Source organism: Eubalaena glacialis, chromosome 3 (genome assembly GCF_028564815.1).
Source record: "Eubalaena glacialis isolate mEubGla1 chromosome 3, mEubGla1.1.hap2.+ XY, whole genome shotgun sequence".
Lineage (NCBI taxonomy): Eukaryota > Metazoa > Chordata > Mammalia > Artiodactyla > Balaenidae > Eubalaena > Eubalaena glacialis.
The window spans coordinates 91287580-91300538 of NC_083718.1; the positions used below are offsets into that span (position 1 = coordinate 91287580).

The 12959-nt window shown below is 41.5% G+C and overlaps 1 long non-coding RNA gene across 1 annotated transcript in view; it reads left to right on the top strand.

The window, feature by feature from the left end:
- The first annotated feature begins 9899 nt into the window (after window positions 1-9899).
- The window catches only part of LOC133088260 (uncharacterized), a 56785-nt gene continuing 53725 nt past the window's right edge, over window positions 9900-12959 (top strand). The window contains exon 1 of the long non-coding RNA XR_009700505.1: window positions 9900-9971. This is a non-coding gene — a long non-coding RNA (uncharacterized LOC133088260). The remainder of the gene's footprint in view (window positions 9972-12959) is intronic.

Below are 12959 nucleotides of genomic sequence, written 5' to 3' on the forward strand. Positions count from 1 at the left end.
AGTCTTTTTGAACACCCCTTAATACCACTCTTTTTAAAACAAAATGTTGCAAGGAATCTCAATACATGTACAGAATTCAGATAAAGGTGGAACTGACATGGCTGAAGGAAGGATTAGTGAGTTTGAACCAGAGGCTATTTTCTCATTCTGGTTTTCAGTAGTTTTCTATCTGCATCCATTTATAATATATTTGCTTTTCTGCCACCTTCCTCTATTTCCTCACCTTTTCACCACCTAATGAAGACTCCACTCACCCTCTCTGGGAGCACCCATAACTCTCCTGTATCACCAGAGACCCCAGAAGACAACTCCCCTGTGTTACCAGGTGCCCCTGCTCATAGCTTTCCAGTGCCGTAAGAAATTCCCAATTGTCAGGGGGAAAAAAAGAAGGTTTTGGACAAAGAGATCTCCAGCCACAAAGACAGATCTTATAAAGAGGTCTCTGGCTATTTGATTAAATTACTAAGCTAGTTTCCAAAAAGTTAGATGAAAGAATCAGCATATCTCCAAAGTGCCGAGGAGTCGGGGAGTTAAGCCATTGCTGTTGGGTCCTTCTCCTATTAATCCTTCCTGCATGCAGAGTCTTAATGTAAAATTTTGAGTCTGTGGTCTTTTATTTCCAGAATTCCACTTTACAGAACTGATTCTGGTATTATTTTCTGTCTTGTATTATCCAAAGAATCACTATGTATTAATTTTCCCTGCAGTTTTATAAAACCCAGTAGGTTATGTTTGGAACCCATAGGAAGCATTCAGAACATTGTGGCATATAGAATTTATGATAAAGATAAAACAGAAGCAATTTCATTGTGTTTGTAGGCCAAATGAGGGCATTGGACGAGGTGATCTCCAAGGCCTCCTCCAACCTTGTGAGTTTATGATTTCTGGGCAGACGAGAACAACAGCATAGGTTTCGGGTGAACTGTGTGAGAAATAAATTGTTCTTTGCACAAATGAATAGAGTATAATCTCAATAAATCTCAGAAAGAATATTTCAACAGAAAGAACATTTCAAAAATTATCTTCAGTGTCTCATTGTACGTACAGTTTCATTTTTGTATTTTTTTCTCACTTTCTTAGTAATGCCACTTGCGTGGGGTTTCAAGTGTGATTCAGCAAATGGCCTGTCTACTTGTGATATCTTCCATACCTCCAGGACAGAGGTCATTAGAGTCATGGACCTAAGGACGTTTGGCAAGGTCAACAGGACTAAGTGAGGAAAGGACTGGACTTTTTCCAGCTGCTAAAAATGCAGAAAGAGGATGTTTCAAAAGTTGGCCTGTTGATAGGAATTCAACATGTATATTAAAGTTACATGGTTAGGTTGCCAGGCTAGATCCCAAGAGCCATTTAACCCAAAATATGAGAGGATCATTAAAAGCTTTATTTTGATATTTTGCCTCATATATGGCATCATTCTCTTGGGAAAAAATCCATTCTGGGTTCTCTGCTTCTATGCTGTGGACACGTCTCCCTAAGCCTAGCAGCAGAACAGACCTGCAGTGGTGGGGACTATTGTGGGCAGTTGGTCTCAGTTACCCACAGTTCATCCAAGTTTTTCATCTGCCTAAGAGAAGGCAAAATTATTCCAAAGTGGGGAACAAGGAAAAGTTACCTTGAAGGGTGGAGTTCTGAATGTTGACTCTCCCCATTCTTATGTTTAAATTATTCTACAAATCAAATATTCACAACAGACTGACTGTCTTTGCATTAATTTAGAATTCTGTTTTATGACCATGATTGAGAACTCAAGGTTTTTTTGTTCTTTGTTACAAATAGTAAATGGTTTTATGTTCCTTGATTATAATAAATTTGTTTTTGAATTTCATTATAATATCTAAATTGATTATTATCACAAATGGCTGTGAGTAGCTGGCTATCAGTGTTTTTCTTGTAGCAGAAATGAATGATCCAAATTTTTTTAATTACTATCTTATGGGTTTCTTTTTTAACAGCTGGAAGAGAAAAAAAAGCATAGAATGACAAAGTGTATGTTGAACTAAACAGGAGTTCAATCATTCATTCAACAAACATTTATTGAGTAGCAACTCTTGGGCTGAGTCCTCTGGAGTAAACAAAGATGAATAATTCACATTTCCTGCACTCATGGAACTTATGAATTATAGGAAATAAAACAGATAAATAAATAACTCTACTAAAGGTAAAATGAGTAAGTACCGTAAGAAATGACAGAGTTCTTTCGGCAACAAAGAATGGGGAGAAACATTCAGCTGAGACAAGAGAAGTTTCCTGGAGAAACTGGTGCATAAACTGGTACTTTGTGGAGAAAAAGTATCTAAAAAGTGATGGGAAGGGGGTGAGTAGTAAAAGCTGAGGGCAAAGGAGCAAGCAACAGCCAGGTCACAGAAGAAGACCTTGTAGGATTTTAGAGTTAATTCTAAGGTGTGTGGAGAACTCATTGGAGGCTTTGAATAGGAGAGTGTCATGATCTGACTTGCTTTTTGGAAGGGTCTCCTTGCCTGCTTCAAACTGTGGAGAACAAGTGTGGCCGTGGAGGGACCAGCTGGAGCTACTGAGATGGTCCCAGGTAGAGGTTATGGCGGCTGGGACATGGATGGTAGGAGTAGAGATGGTGAGATCTCCTGACCTGTGTTTTGAAGGTAGAAATGACATAACTTGCTGATGGATTAGCTGTGGAGTATAAGGGAAATTTCTAGTTTGGGGGGTTTTTTGTTTGTCTTTTGGTAGAAGGAACAATTGGACACATGAGATGAAGCTGATGTAATACGATGGAAGCTAAAGGAAAGAGGGCTGCAGGGTCTTATGTGTCTCAGTATTGCTAATGCCTTGAACCATGATGGCATGTAGTGAGCTCTTAACAAATATTTCTTGATTGAATTATTGAAAGACTCAATGCTGCAGAATAGCTAAGAGGTAAGGACAGGGAAAAGAAAACCTTGGTGGGGTTGGAAATGTGTAGGGGCACTTTTGGTTGTCACGATGGCTGGGAGATGCTATTGGCACCTGTCACATCAAATCTCTTGAGGTCACCACCAGGCAATTTTGGAGCCACTTGTATTTGTGCATGCTATTCCCTCTGCCTGCAATGTTCTTCCCATCCCTGTGTCGATTGTGTGTGTTTTAATTATTATTATTATTGCGGCAACATGTATATAACAAAATTTACCATTTTAACCATCTTAAAGTATACAATTCGGTGACATTTTGTACATTCACAGTGTTGTGCAACCATTATCACTATCTATTTCCAGAATATTTTCATCATCCCTAAGGAAACCCTGTACCCATGAAGCAGTTACTTCCCATTTCCACCTGCCCCCTCCCCATCCTCTGGCAACCACTAATCTGCTTTCTGTCTCTATGGATTTGCTTATTCTAGACATTTCATATACACTGAATCATGCGGTCTGTAGCCTTTGTGCCTGGCTTCATTCACTTAGCATAATGTTTTCCAGGCTCATCCATGTTGTAGCATGTATCAGCACATCATTTCATTTTGCGGACGAATAATATTCCATTGTACGGATATACCATATTTTGTTTATCCATTCAGCCACTGATGGATATTTGGGTTGTTTCCGTCTTTCAGCTATTGTGAACAGTGCTGCTATAAATATTTGTGTACAAGATTTTGTTTGTACCTGTTTTCAGTTTGGGAGGATAAATGCCCAGGAGTGGAATTGCTGAGTTATATGGTAATTTTATATTTAACTTATTGAGGAAATGTCAATCAACTGAGCATCTTTTAAGACAGACTTTCTGAAGTCTTTCTTGACCTGTCCTTTCCCCTTCCACCTGAGCTATCTCTCCTTCTGTGTATTACCACTGTTTCTGATGTACACATGTCTCCTGGCACCTGAACTTGAGTTTAGTTACCTTATATTACCCGTCTCCTGTTAGTGGATTGTAAACTCCTTGAGGGAAGAACCCAAGCCTTATTTTTCTTTGTATTGTTTACTGCAACCCCATTTACCTTTGGTGAATTATAAGCTCTCCGTAAATCTTTGCTGAGAAAATGACAGTTCTCAATGCAGAAAAGAGTTTCAAACAGGGTGACTTTTCATCTGGGGAATGAAGAACTTTAGATGCTACAGAGTGGTAATTGCTGTTTTTAACTGTAATTGCTGGGGCTGTGCTGGCACACTCAGGTTGCTCTTATATTTATTTAGGCATGTAGAGAGAGGACGCATGTATATATGTGTGTGGGGAAGAGGAGGCTGTATTATTTATGTTGCAGCTTTTTGACAGTCAGCTACATTTGCAAAATCTCTCTACCAGCCAAGTGACCTCAGCCAATGTGGGAGAAACTTTTCAGAACTTCATCTTTGAACAAGCCTGAGTTGCTGGGCTTCTCCACTGCTATGCTGATATCTGAAAATGCTGCATTTTATAAGCCATAGTTCTGCCTGGAGAGACTGAATTTTTGGCAATCTTGCAGAATCCCAGGGTTTTAATTAAATTGCTTTCAAAGTAGCTTTACTTAATGGGTCATAGGACAAAACGTTGAACTGACACAAAGCATTTCCTAATGGAGTGAAAACAAATGGGAGGTGGCTTCTCATGTGAGCTTCCTGTAATTGGAACCACCAATCAGAGGTGTGTCGCATGAGGGCTCCCTGATAGAATGTTTTTTGTCTCTGAGTCAGCACACAAAATTAAATGCGGAAAAAGTGTTGACTTTCCAAGAACAAAAGCGTTGAGGATCAGACAGAGAAGGATAAGGCATGGCTTCTGCTCACTAAAAGCTTGTAACCTAGCTGGGGAGGTGAAGAATAGACACATAAATGATAAATATCACTTTCAGACATGTAAGAGCTAAAGGGGTAATATAAACAATTGGTAGCATTAGGTGGGGCAGGGGTCGGGGTTGGGGGGCAGGGAGAGATGCTACTTGAGAGTCCATAGAGTGTGGAGAAGTACATTAAGATACGTGGGGAGGTTGTATGTTTCAAGTGAAGAACATGAGGCATGTCAGGAGTGTGCAATGGTTAAGGGCCATCGAGTAAATTAGTCTAAACAGAGCAGGATATTCAGGTAAGGGAATATGGGGATACTTGCATGACGAGGGTATTTTGGGAATCAGATTGAAAAGAGCGTGGAAAATAAAAATAAGTTTAGACTTTATCCTGTAGAGAATGAGAAGCCATTTGGGCTTCTGAGAGGGAGAGTGACACATTGACAGTTATATTTATGGAAAAGTAATCTAACATGGTTTTACAGACTGGCTTAAAGGGAGAAAATAATGGAAAAGAGAAATAAGTTAAGATGCTATTGAAATAGTCCAGCCGAGAACTGAGAGCTTAAACTTGAGCAGTGGCAATGGGGATATAAAGGAGAGTGGAAGTAGGAGGTAGATTTGTAAATAAAGCTGGGTTTTCTATAGTTTTAGACAGACATTAAAAAGTGTTAGTTTTTGTGTTTAATTTTTCTATTTCTACTTCATATTTTCCAGACACTGCTCTGTTGGACATCAGGACTTCCTTAGCTGATGAAGGGGATCAGAATATGCCACCCCAAAATATGCCACTTTGGCTTAAGGATTATTTTGAACCGAAGGCAATTAAGAAATAGCAGACACAAGAGAAACTCTCTGCCCTTCCCCTTACTGCCTGAGTGCAGGGCATAAATTTCCCTTTGTAAAGGTAGCATAAATTTCCGTTTATAAAGTTTTCTCCCTCTCTAGCACCAGAAAGAGAACAATTTTAATCACCAGAGATGACTCTTATCACTGGAGATAGCACTGACTTGTGTCTGCATAACAAACCTTAATAAATAACCTTTATCTACCATACTTTTCCTAGTCACCTTCCCACAATTTACCATCCTAAAAGCCCAAACCACCCCCCTTTCCTTTCTCTAGTCACTTCTCCACAATTTATCACCCTTTGTTAAAGTGGTATATAAGTCCTTGGGTCTAACTCCCTCCTAGGGTTTTCACTTCTTTTCTGTGAAGCCCCCATGTACATGGAAAAGAAACCTTCCACCTGTTACTCTGTCTTTTGTCAGTTTAATTTGCAGGCTTCAGGTACTGAACCTGAGAGGATAGAGGGAAAGTTTTTCTGCCTCTACACTGAACATTCAACAATGCCCTCAAACAACTGATCATTACTAAATCATGTGACCACTTTCATTTATAGCCTTGATTCTAAACCTCAGGTGGGTCCTAAGTGCGGCCTGGCAACCTGAATACATTTCTCTAGGAAATTCACTGGAGTGTGAGCTCTACTTGGGCAGGGATCTCTGTTCTGTTCACTGGTATATCCCAAGAACCTAGAATAGGGCCTGGCACATAGCATGTGTAGTGACTGTTATGGACAAGTGTTTTACACTTTTTCTTCTTTCCTCAGACCTCAAACCCTCAAATTCTCAGATCTCAATACTCAGCTATTGGCCTGGCTACTTACTTCACTGAGAAAATGGAATTAGTCTGAGAAGAATAGCTACATACTCCCACAACAAAGTCAGCCACCTCCCTTGCAACCTTACCCATATTTGCTCCTTCCCACTTATCACAAAGGACAGCTTGTCCCAGCTCCTATCTAAGTCTGACTCTCCCAACTGTGCACTGCATCCCACTCTCTTCTGCCTACTCAAGATTTTGCTCCTGCAGTTGACTCCTCTCTCCTGCATCATCAGTTTTTCCTCTCAGCTGGATAATTCCCATCAGGATACAGATTGGTTTAGGAGAAAGCCCTGAGGCAGAAAGTAAAGGGGTGCTCTGGTGTGTGTTTGGGTGCTGGCTACCTACATAGAACTGTCAAACAGAGCTGCCTTTAGGTGGCCTTGGGCACCCAAATCATCTGCTGATGGAGTTGACTACAGTTTTCCCAATGCATAATTTTGTGTCTGACAGTTAGTAGGTGCTCAATAAATATTCACTGAAGAATGAATAATATCCCTCATCTTATATTGTCCCTCTCTTGACTATGCATCCTTCCAACTACCATGCCATGGTAGTTGGCATGGTACCCTTTTATAGAAAAATCTGCACCCTTTTATAGAAAAATCCACAAGAGCATCGTTTATACGCTTGCTGTTTTCACTTTCTAGCTTCTTAGTCTCTCTTGACCTCACTCCAATTGTGCTTTCATCTCTAGGACTCTACTGAAACTTTGAGATCACCAGTGACTTCCATTTTGCCAAATCCAATTCTTAGACCTCATTTGCTTGACCATTCAAGCAATCATTTGACCTAGAGCATCACCCCTCCTTTTTTCCTCACTGGCCTCTCTTTCTCAGTCACATTTGCTGGTTCCTACTCAGCTCTCCAACATCTTAATGTTGGAATGTTCCAGTTTCTGCCCTTAGACATCTCTTTTCTATCACATTTATCCCCATATTTTACTTCCTAATCTGTATGCTAATGACTCTCAAATTTATATCCAGGCTCTGAATTTAAGATGCATGTATCCAACATCTCCTCTTGGATTTTGCATAAACATCTGTCTCTCTCTTTCTTCCGTTAAATTTCAGGTGCATAGAAATGAATTAATTATAACCTTTTGTTGATGCCACACTCGTTTTTTGTTTGTTTGTTTGTTTTTTGGTTAATGCTTGGCCTTCTTCTCAATTTATTTATTTATTGTTCTATTATTTTAAACACTATAATAAATATCTATGAACATACCACCCAATACAGAAAATAGAATGTTTACAATAATGTAAGTTATCCTCTATGATCTTCCTCCACCCCATCCCTGTACCACTCTCCACCCAGTTAACACCCTCTTACCATCTCCATTACCATAACTGCCCAAACCACCATTGGGCTCTCTCCTGGACTGATGCAATAGTCTTCTAACTGGTCTCCCTGCTTCTTTTTCTGCATCACCGCCCCCACCCCAAGCCAATCTATTCTTTTCATTGCATCCAGAGTGATTCTTTAAGGTCAGCTCATGTAAATTCTATGTGACTCTATTCATACTTTTCAATGGCTTCCCATCTCATGCAGGATAAAATCCAAAATCCTTATAATGGATTACAAAGCCCTACGTGATCTGACTCTCTGGGTCCTCATCTGCTACCATCCTTCTCGCTATTCCTTTGACCTAATGTCTTTGAAGTTGCTATTCCAACTGCCTACAATACTCTTTCCCAAAATATCTCCCCGTCACTCTTCCTTATTTTATTCAGGTTGTTACTCATCAGTGAAGCCTTCTCAGCTAATCTTTTCCTTAAGAATAGCATTCCTCCTCCAATTTCTGAGTCACTTACCAGCTCCCTTATTCTGTCCACTTGAACTTATTCCATGTATATTTGTTTATTTTCTGTCTCCTCCCAGTAGAAGGAATGTTCCATGGGGCAGGGACTTGTTCACCACTCTAACCCCCGATGAGAATAATGTCTACTGCTGGGCAGGTACCTGTTGCAGGTTAGGTTCCCTGGGAAGCAGACAGGGTTAGTGTGCATGACTTCCATTAAGGAGGGCTCTTCAGATCAATAGCTATAAAAGGGAAGGGAAGGAAACAGAATTGGGCAGAGGGAGAAGTTGAGTGATGATACAGTCTTAATGAAGGCTTCAGCCAATCCTACAGGAAGCTCTGAAGCTGGGATGGCCCTTCAGAGTTGGGCTGGGCTTTTATAACCCATGAAGGTCAGTTGTTCATGGGGATTGCCCTAGGAAGGGGGCATGACCTTGGAGGAAGGGCTCTCTTTAGCTAGGCAATTGTGTAGTGGGCTGACAGGTGAGCACTTACTGCCAACAGCACTTAATGCCAAGTGCATTCCCAGGATCTGGGGAAATAATTGCTTCATTTCCAGAGAGATCTAGGTGGCCTGCACAGTGCCCACCACAGCGCTCAGTGAAGTGGTTGAACAGATTAACCTTTTGAGATCCAAGAACAGAGCAGATGGGGTGAGCGTTCATGACATGCAAAAGAGAAAGGAAAGGGGAACAAGGACAGTGAATCCTCATGCCCAAAGCCCTCCATTTGCCTGCTGCGGGCAGGGCCCTGTGCGGGTGCTCTGTGATGGGATACAACATTACAAACAACATGACCCTGCCCTGGAGAAAGAGAATGAAACCTAGGCACAAACATCCATGGTTCAAAGCAGTGTATTATAGCAAAGACGTGCTTAGGGAGAGAAAAGAGAAGGGGGCTCCTTCCAGCTAGGGGAGTGAAGGGAAGGATTGAGGAAGGCAACATGGGGGAGGCTTTTGAAGACTTGAGAGATGGATAAGGTTTGCTGGGCACAGCAAGAGGGAAGGCAGCCAGCAGGCTAAGAGGTAGTAGACCAAGGACTCAGATGCAGGAAATCCAAGCGATGGCATCAACAGGCCTCTCTCCTCTCTCTCCTCCGATACTTGGAGACTTGATTGCCCAGGAATCCCTCCAATGCCAACACAACATGTGCGTTCAAGTTAAATCCTGAAAGAGGAAAGTGCTGCCTCTTTGCTACCAATTCTATCAGCCTCAGGGAGACAATCTGTAGAATTTTATGTGACTTGTTCTATTTTTAAAACTGTAATGAGCCAGTAAATCCAATCATCTGAACTATAAAACTGTCCATTGTATTTAGGAAATAGAATGTAGTATCTACAGAAAAGACCCTGTCTTTCTGAAGAGAAACCAATGCAGTGGTAACTGAATACCTGGTTTAAAAAGTTTAGAATCAAACAAATAGATGTAAAGATCATCACTAGTGTAAACCTACAGGTGAAGAAATTGATCACAGAAAGGTGATGGGGCTTCCTCAAGATCACACAACAGATGGGTGTCAGGTGAAACCCAACAATAAGCTCACGGCCCCCAGGCCCCTTAAAGGGCCGCCTAGATCTTTGGCCAGGGCTCCTTAAAGGATGCCTGCCTTTCCCCTTTAATGAATAGCAGCAGAAGCCGCTGGCCAACCCAGCTGCTGGGTCACGTGGTAGCTCCCACCTAATTGTACTGGTGCGAAGAGGAATGAGAGCAGTGAGTCAGCTTGGAGCCTGGTTTCCTGTTGCTCATGAATGGCAAGCTGAGAAATAAACTACGGGCTTTATTATTGGGGTAAGAGAATGATTTACAAGGCCCTGGCAGAGGTTATTAGCTTTGGCTCTGATGGAAAAAAGAAAATCCTCTAAGGATGTGATTTCAGAGAGTGAAAAATAGTCACTTGAAACCATGGTTTCAGCTTGAGGTTCCAGCTTGGCTTTGTGTTTTCCTGCCAGTGAACCGATTTCTGTTCACCTAAGCTAATCACCCTGAATAGCGCCTTGCTGATCTGCTCCTAAAACAGCCCCCCACTCCCCCTCCTTCCACTATAAATGGATCCACTATTTCTTAAGGAACTAGATCCTTTTGATTGTTCAGTGGCAACCTCTGGCTTTAGCTTGGAATGTGTGGGATATCTCGTGACCAAAACAGGGGCCAAGATGAGGATTGGATGCCAACAGTGGTCACTGCAGTGTTTGACTACCTGGAATCAGAAACTTGATAGGAAATGACATGGTTAGAAATTAGGCCTGAAAGATACAACAAGCCCATATACGAAATTATACAAAGTCTGATCTCAGGCCTCAAGAAACTTAGAAGCAAGTAGAGGAAATAAGAGAGGGAAGCCCCAAAACTCTAAAACTAAATTATTCTTTATTCCCATGTCATGGCTTTAACTAGTGCAGAGGGGCTTAGTTTTTCTCAATAGTGAGCCACGTGACCACAAATCCCTGGGTGTGGGCCATGTGAATCTTTTATTCATAATTATGGGAATTCAAATGGTCCATGCTTGGCCTACAAGTTACAGCAGGGACCAAGTTCACATACTTTGTTGATCTTTATTATCCTATTTGTCAGGATCCTCCATAATGTCCTATTTCAAGAAGAAATTTTGGTAGAATGATACTTTATAGAATTACAGTCAGTTTCAAGTATTATTATGAATGGATAAAAGCCAGCTAGCGCTAATCCAGGAAGAAACAGTTACACACCTGTTGCAGTTGTGGGATGGAGCTTATTAGACACTAGTGGCCTACTGGCTTGAGTGTTAATTAGTCAAAATGTTTTTGCTCATCTAAAAATCTTAGATCAGCCACGCCCTATGGGTCACATTTTGGAAACTCGAGTTTAAGATGTCAATCGTCCATCCCTCGAGTTTCCATCCTCCCCTCTTATTCACTTTTTTATACGCAACTTTTGTTCAAAGGGTGGGTTAACCTTTTGTTTTGTTTGTTTAAAGGTGGATTAACCAGGCCAATAACTAGTTTCTCATGTCCTAGGTATCTATTCCTATCACTCTCCTTATGGCTGTAAATGTACTCAATTCAATCATTTCCTAATATTCAGACTTAACGAAGATGTGTCATGGTGGTGGTGATGGTGATAGTACGTGTGTCTTTGTAGGTTAGCCACTACCTAATTGATGCCAAGTTTTCTCATCTGTAAAGTGGGGACGATTATTCTGAACTCAAGGCTCGATGGGAAGATTAAATTAATAGATACCATGTGTGAGAATCTTTGACACACAGTACGTTACCTTCAATATGCTTGTGAATCTGAATTCATGGGGGTCTTTCCACACTCACTGGGCCACACCTGCCATCAGTTATTTGGGTTGAGTCGATGCGGCCTCAGGCATCTGTGCCTAAGCGTGCCCTTTGGAAGGTGGGTACATGGCTTGTTATGGAAGGCCACGTGGCAGAGTGGGGAACCCGATTTTCTGGTCAGGTCCCGAGCTCTGAAATTGCTCACGCTGGGCCAGCACTTCTGAATCCATCTCATGCCAGCCTTTTCCTGGACATTTGCCTTCTCACAGTAAGTTTTTCCTCTTTCGTGTGTCTCCTAGTCCCTCAATTGTGAGGGAGACCCAGAGAATCACTTTTGTTGAGTATTTGCTATGCACCAGGCTCTAAGCTAGGCCTTGTACATACTTTATCTCATTTACAAAGATGAATAAGACAGTCTCCAACCTTAAGAATGAAATGTCATAAAAGGAAAATAAGACTTATACACACGAAAAGATAACTATTCCAAGTATATAAAACTGAAAATCAAGACATTAAGAGCAATGACAATTTAGAGAAAGCAGAGTTCAGTGCTAAGAGATGGGGCCATGAAAGTCTTCAAAAGGGAGGATGGGTTTGATATGGGTCTTGAAGGATGGGCAACCTTTGGGCAGGGAGAGAGAAGAAAACAAGGCTACCCACTTGGGGAATTTCATGAGCACATCTATTGGAAAATGGGAATGAATCCCAGCTGTGCCCATCAGATGGTGAGGAGCCCATTCCTGAGGATGGGGTAGGATGATCCCCACCACGCACACACACACACGCAGGCACGCACGCACGCACAATAATTGAGAGGCAACCGCTTCAGTGTCAAACAGACTTGGACTCAAATCCCACTGTGTCACATGCTAGCTAAATTAATAAATCTGAGTCTCATATCCTCATCTCTGAAATGGGAATAAAGTACTTCACCTCTAGAGTTGTTATGAAGATTAGGTGAAATGATAATATATGTAAACTACACAGCCCTTTGTGCTGGCAATAGCGAGACCAGAAAAAAAGGTTGTACCTCATCTAGCATGTGGAAATCCATTGAGCATCTGTGGTTAGAGCCCTCCGTGGTCTGCTAAGCACTCTCACTAACACAGACTCATCGGAGTGAGCCTCTCGATAGTCCTGTGTGTAGGCAGGGCTGGTGTTACTAGGATTCCCATTTTACATTTGGGAAAACGGAAGTTTAGAGAAGCCTTTCTCAAGTTCCTAACTTCAGAGTCAAATAGACCTGTGCTCAGACGCTGGCTCTGCCACCTGCCAGCTGGGGCACCTTTGGACACTTAACCTCTCTGAGCTTCAGCTTCTTTACATTCTGTGGTCAACTTTACACATCCATAGCTACGTCCTTTCCTAAATATTTAATTTGATTATTTAAATTTTTGAATAGATAAATAATAAATAAATATTGTAAGTTTCAAAACTTAAAAACTACAAAAAGCTATGTGATGAAAAGTCTCCTTCTCACCCCCGTCCACTATCCATCCCGTTCCACCACATCTCG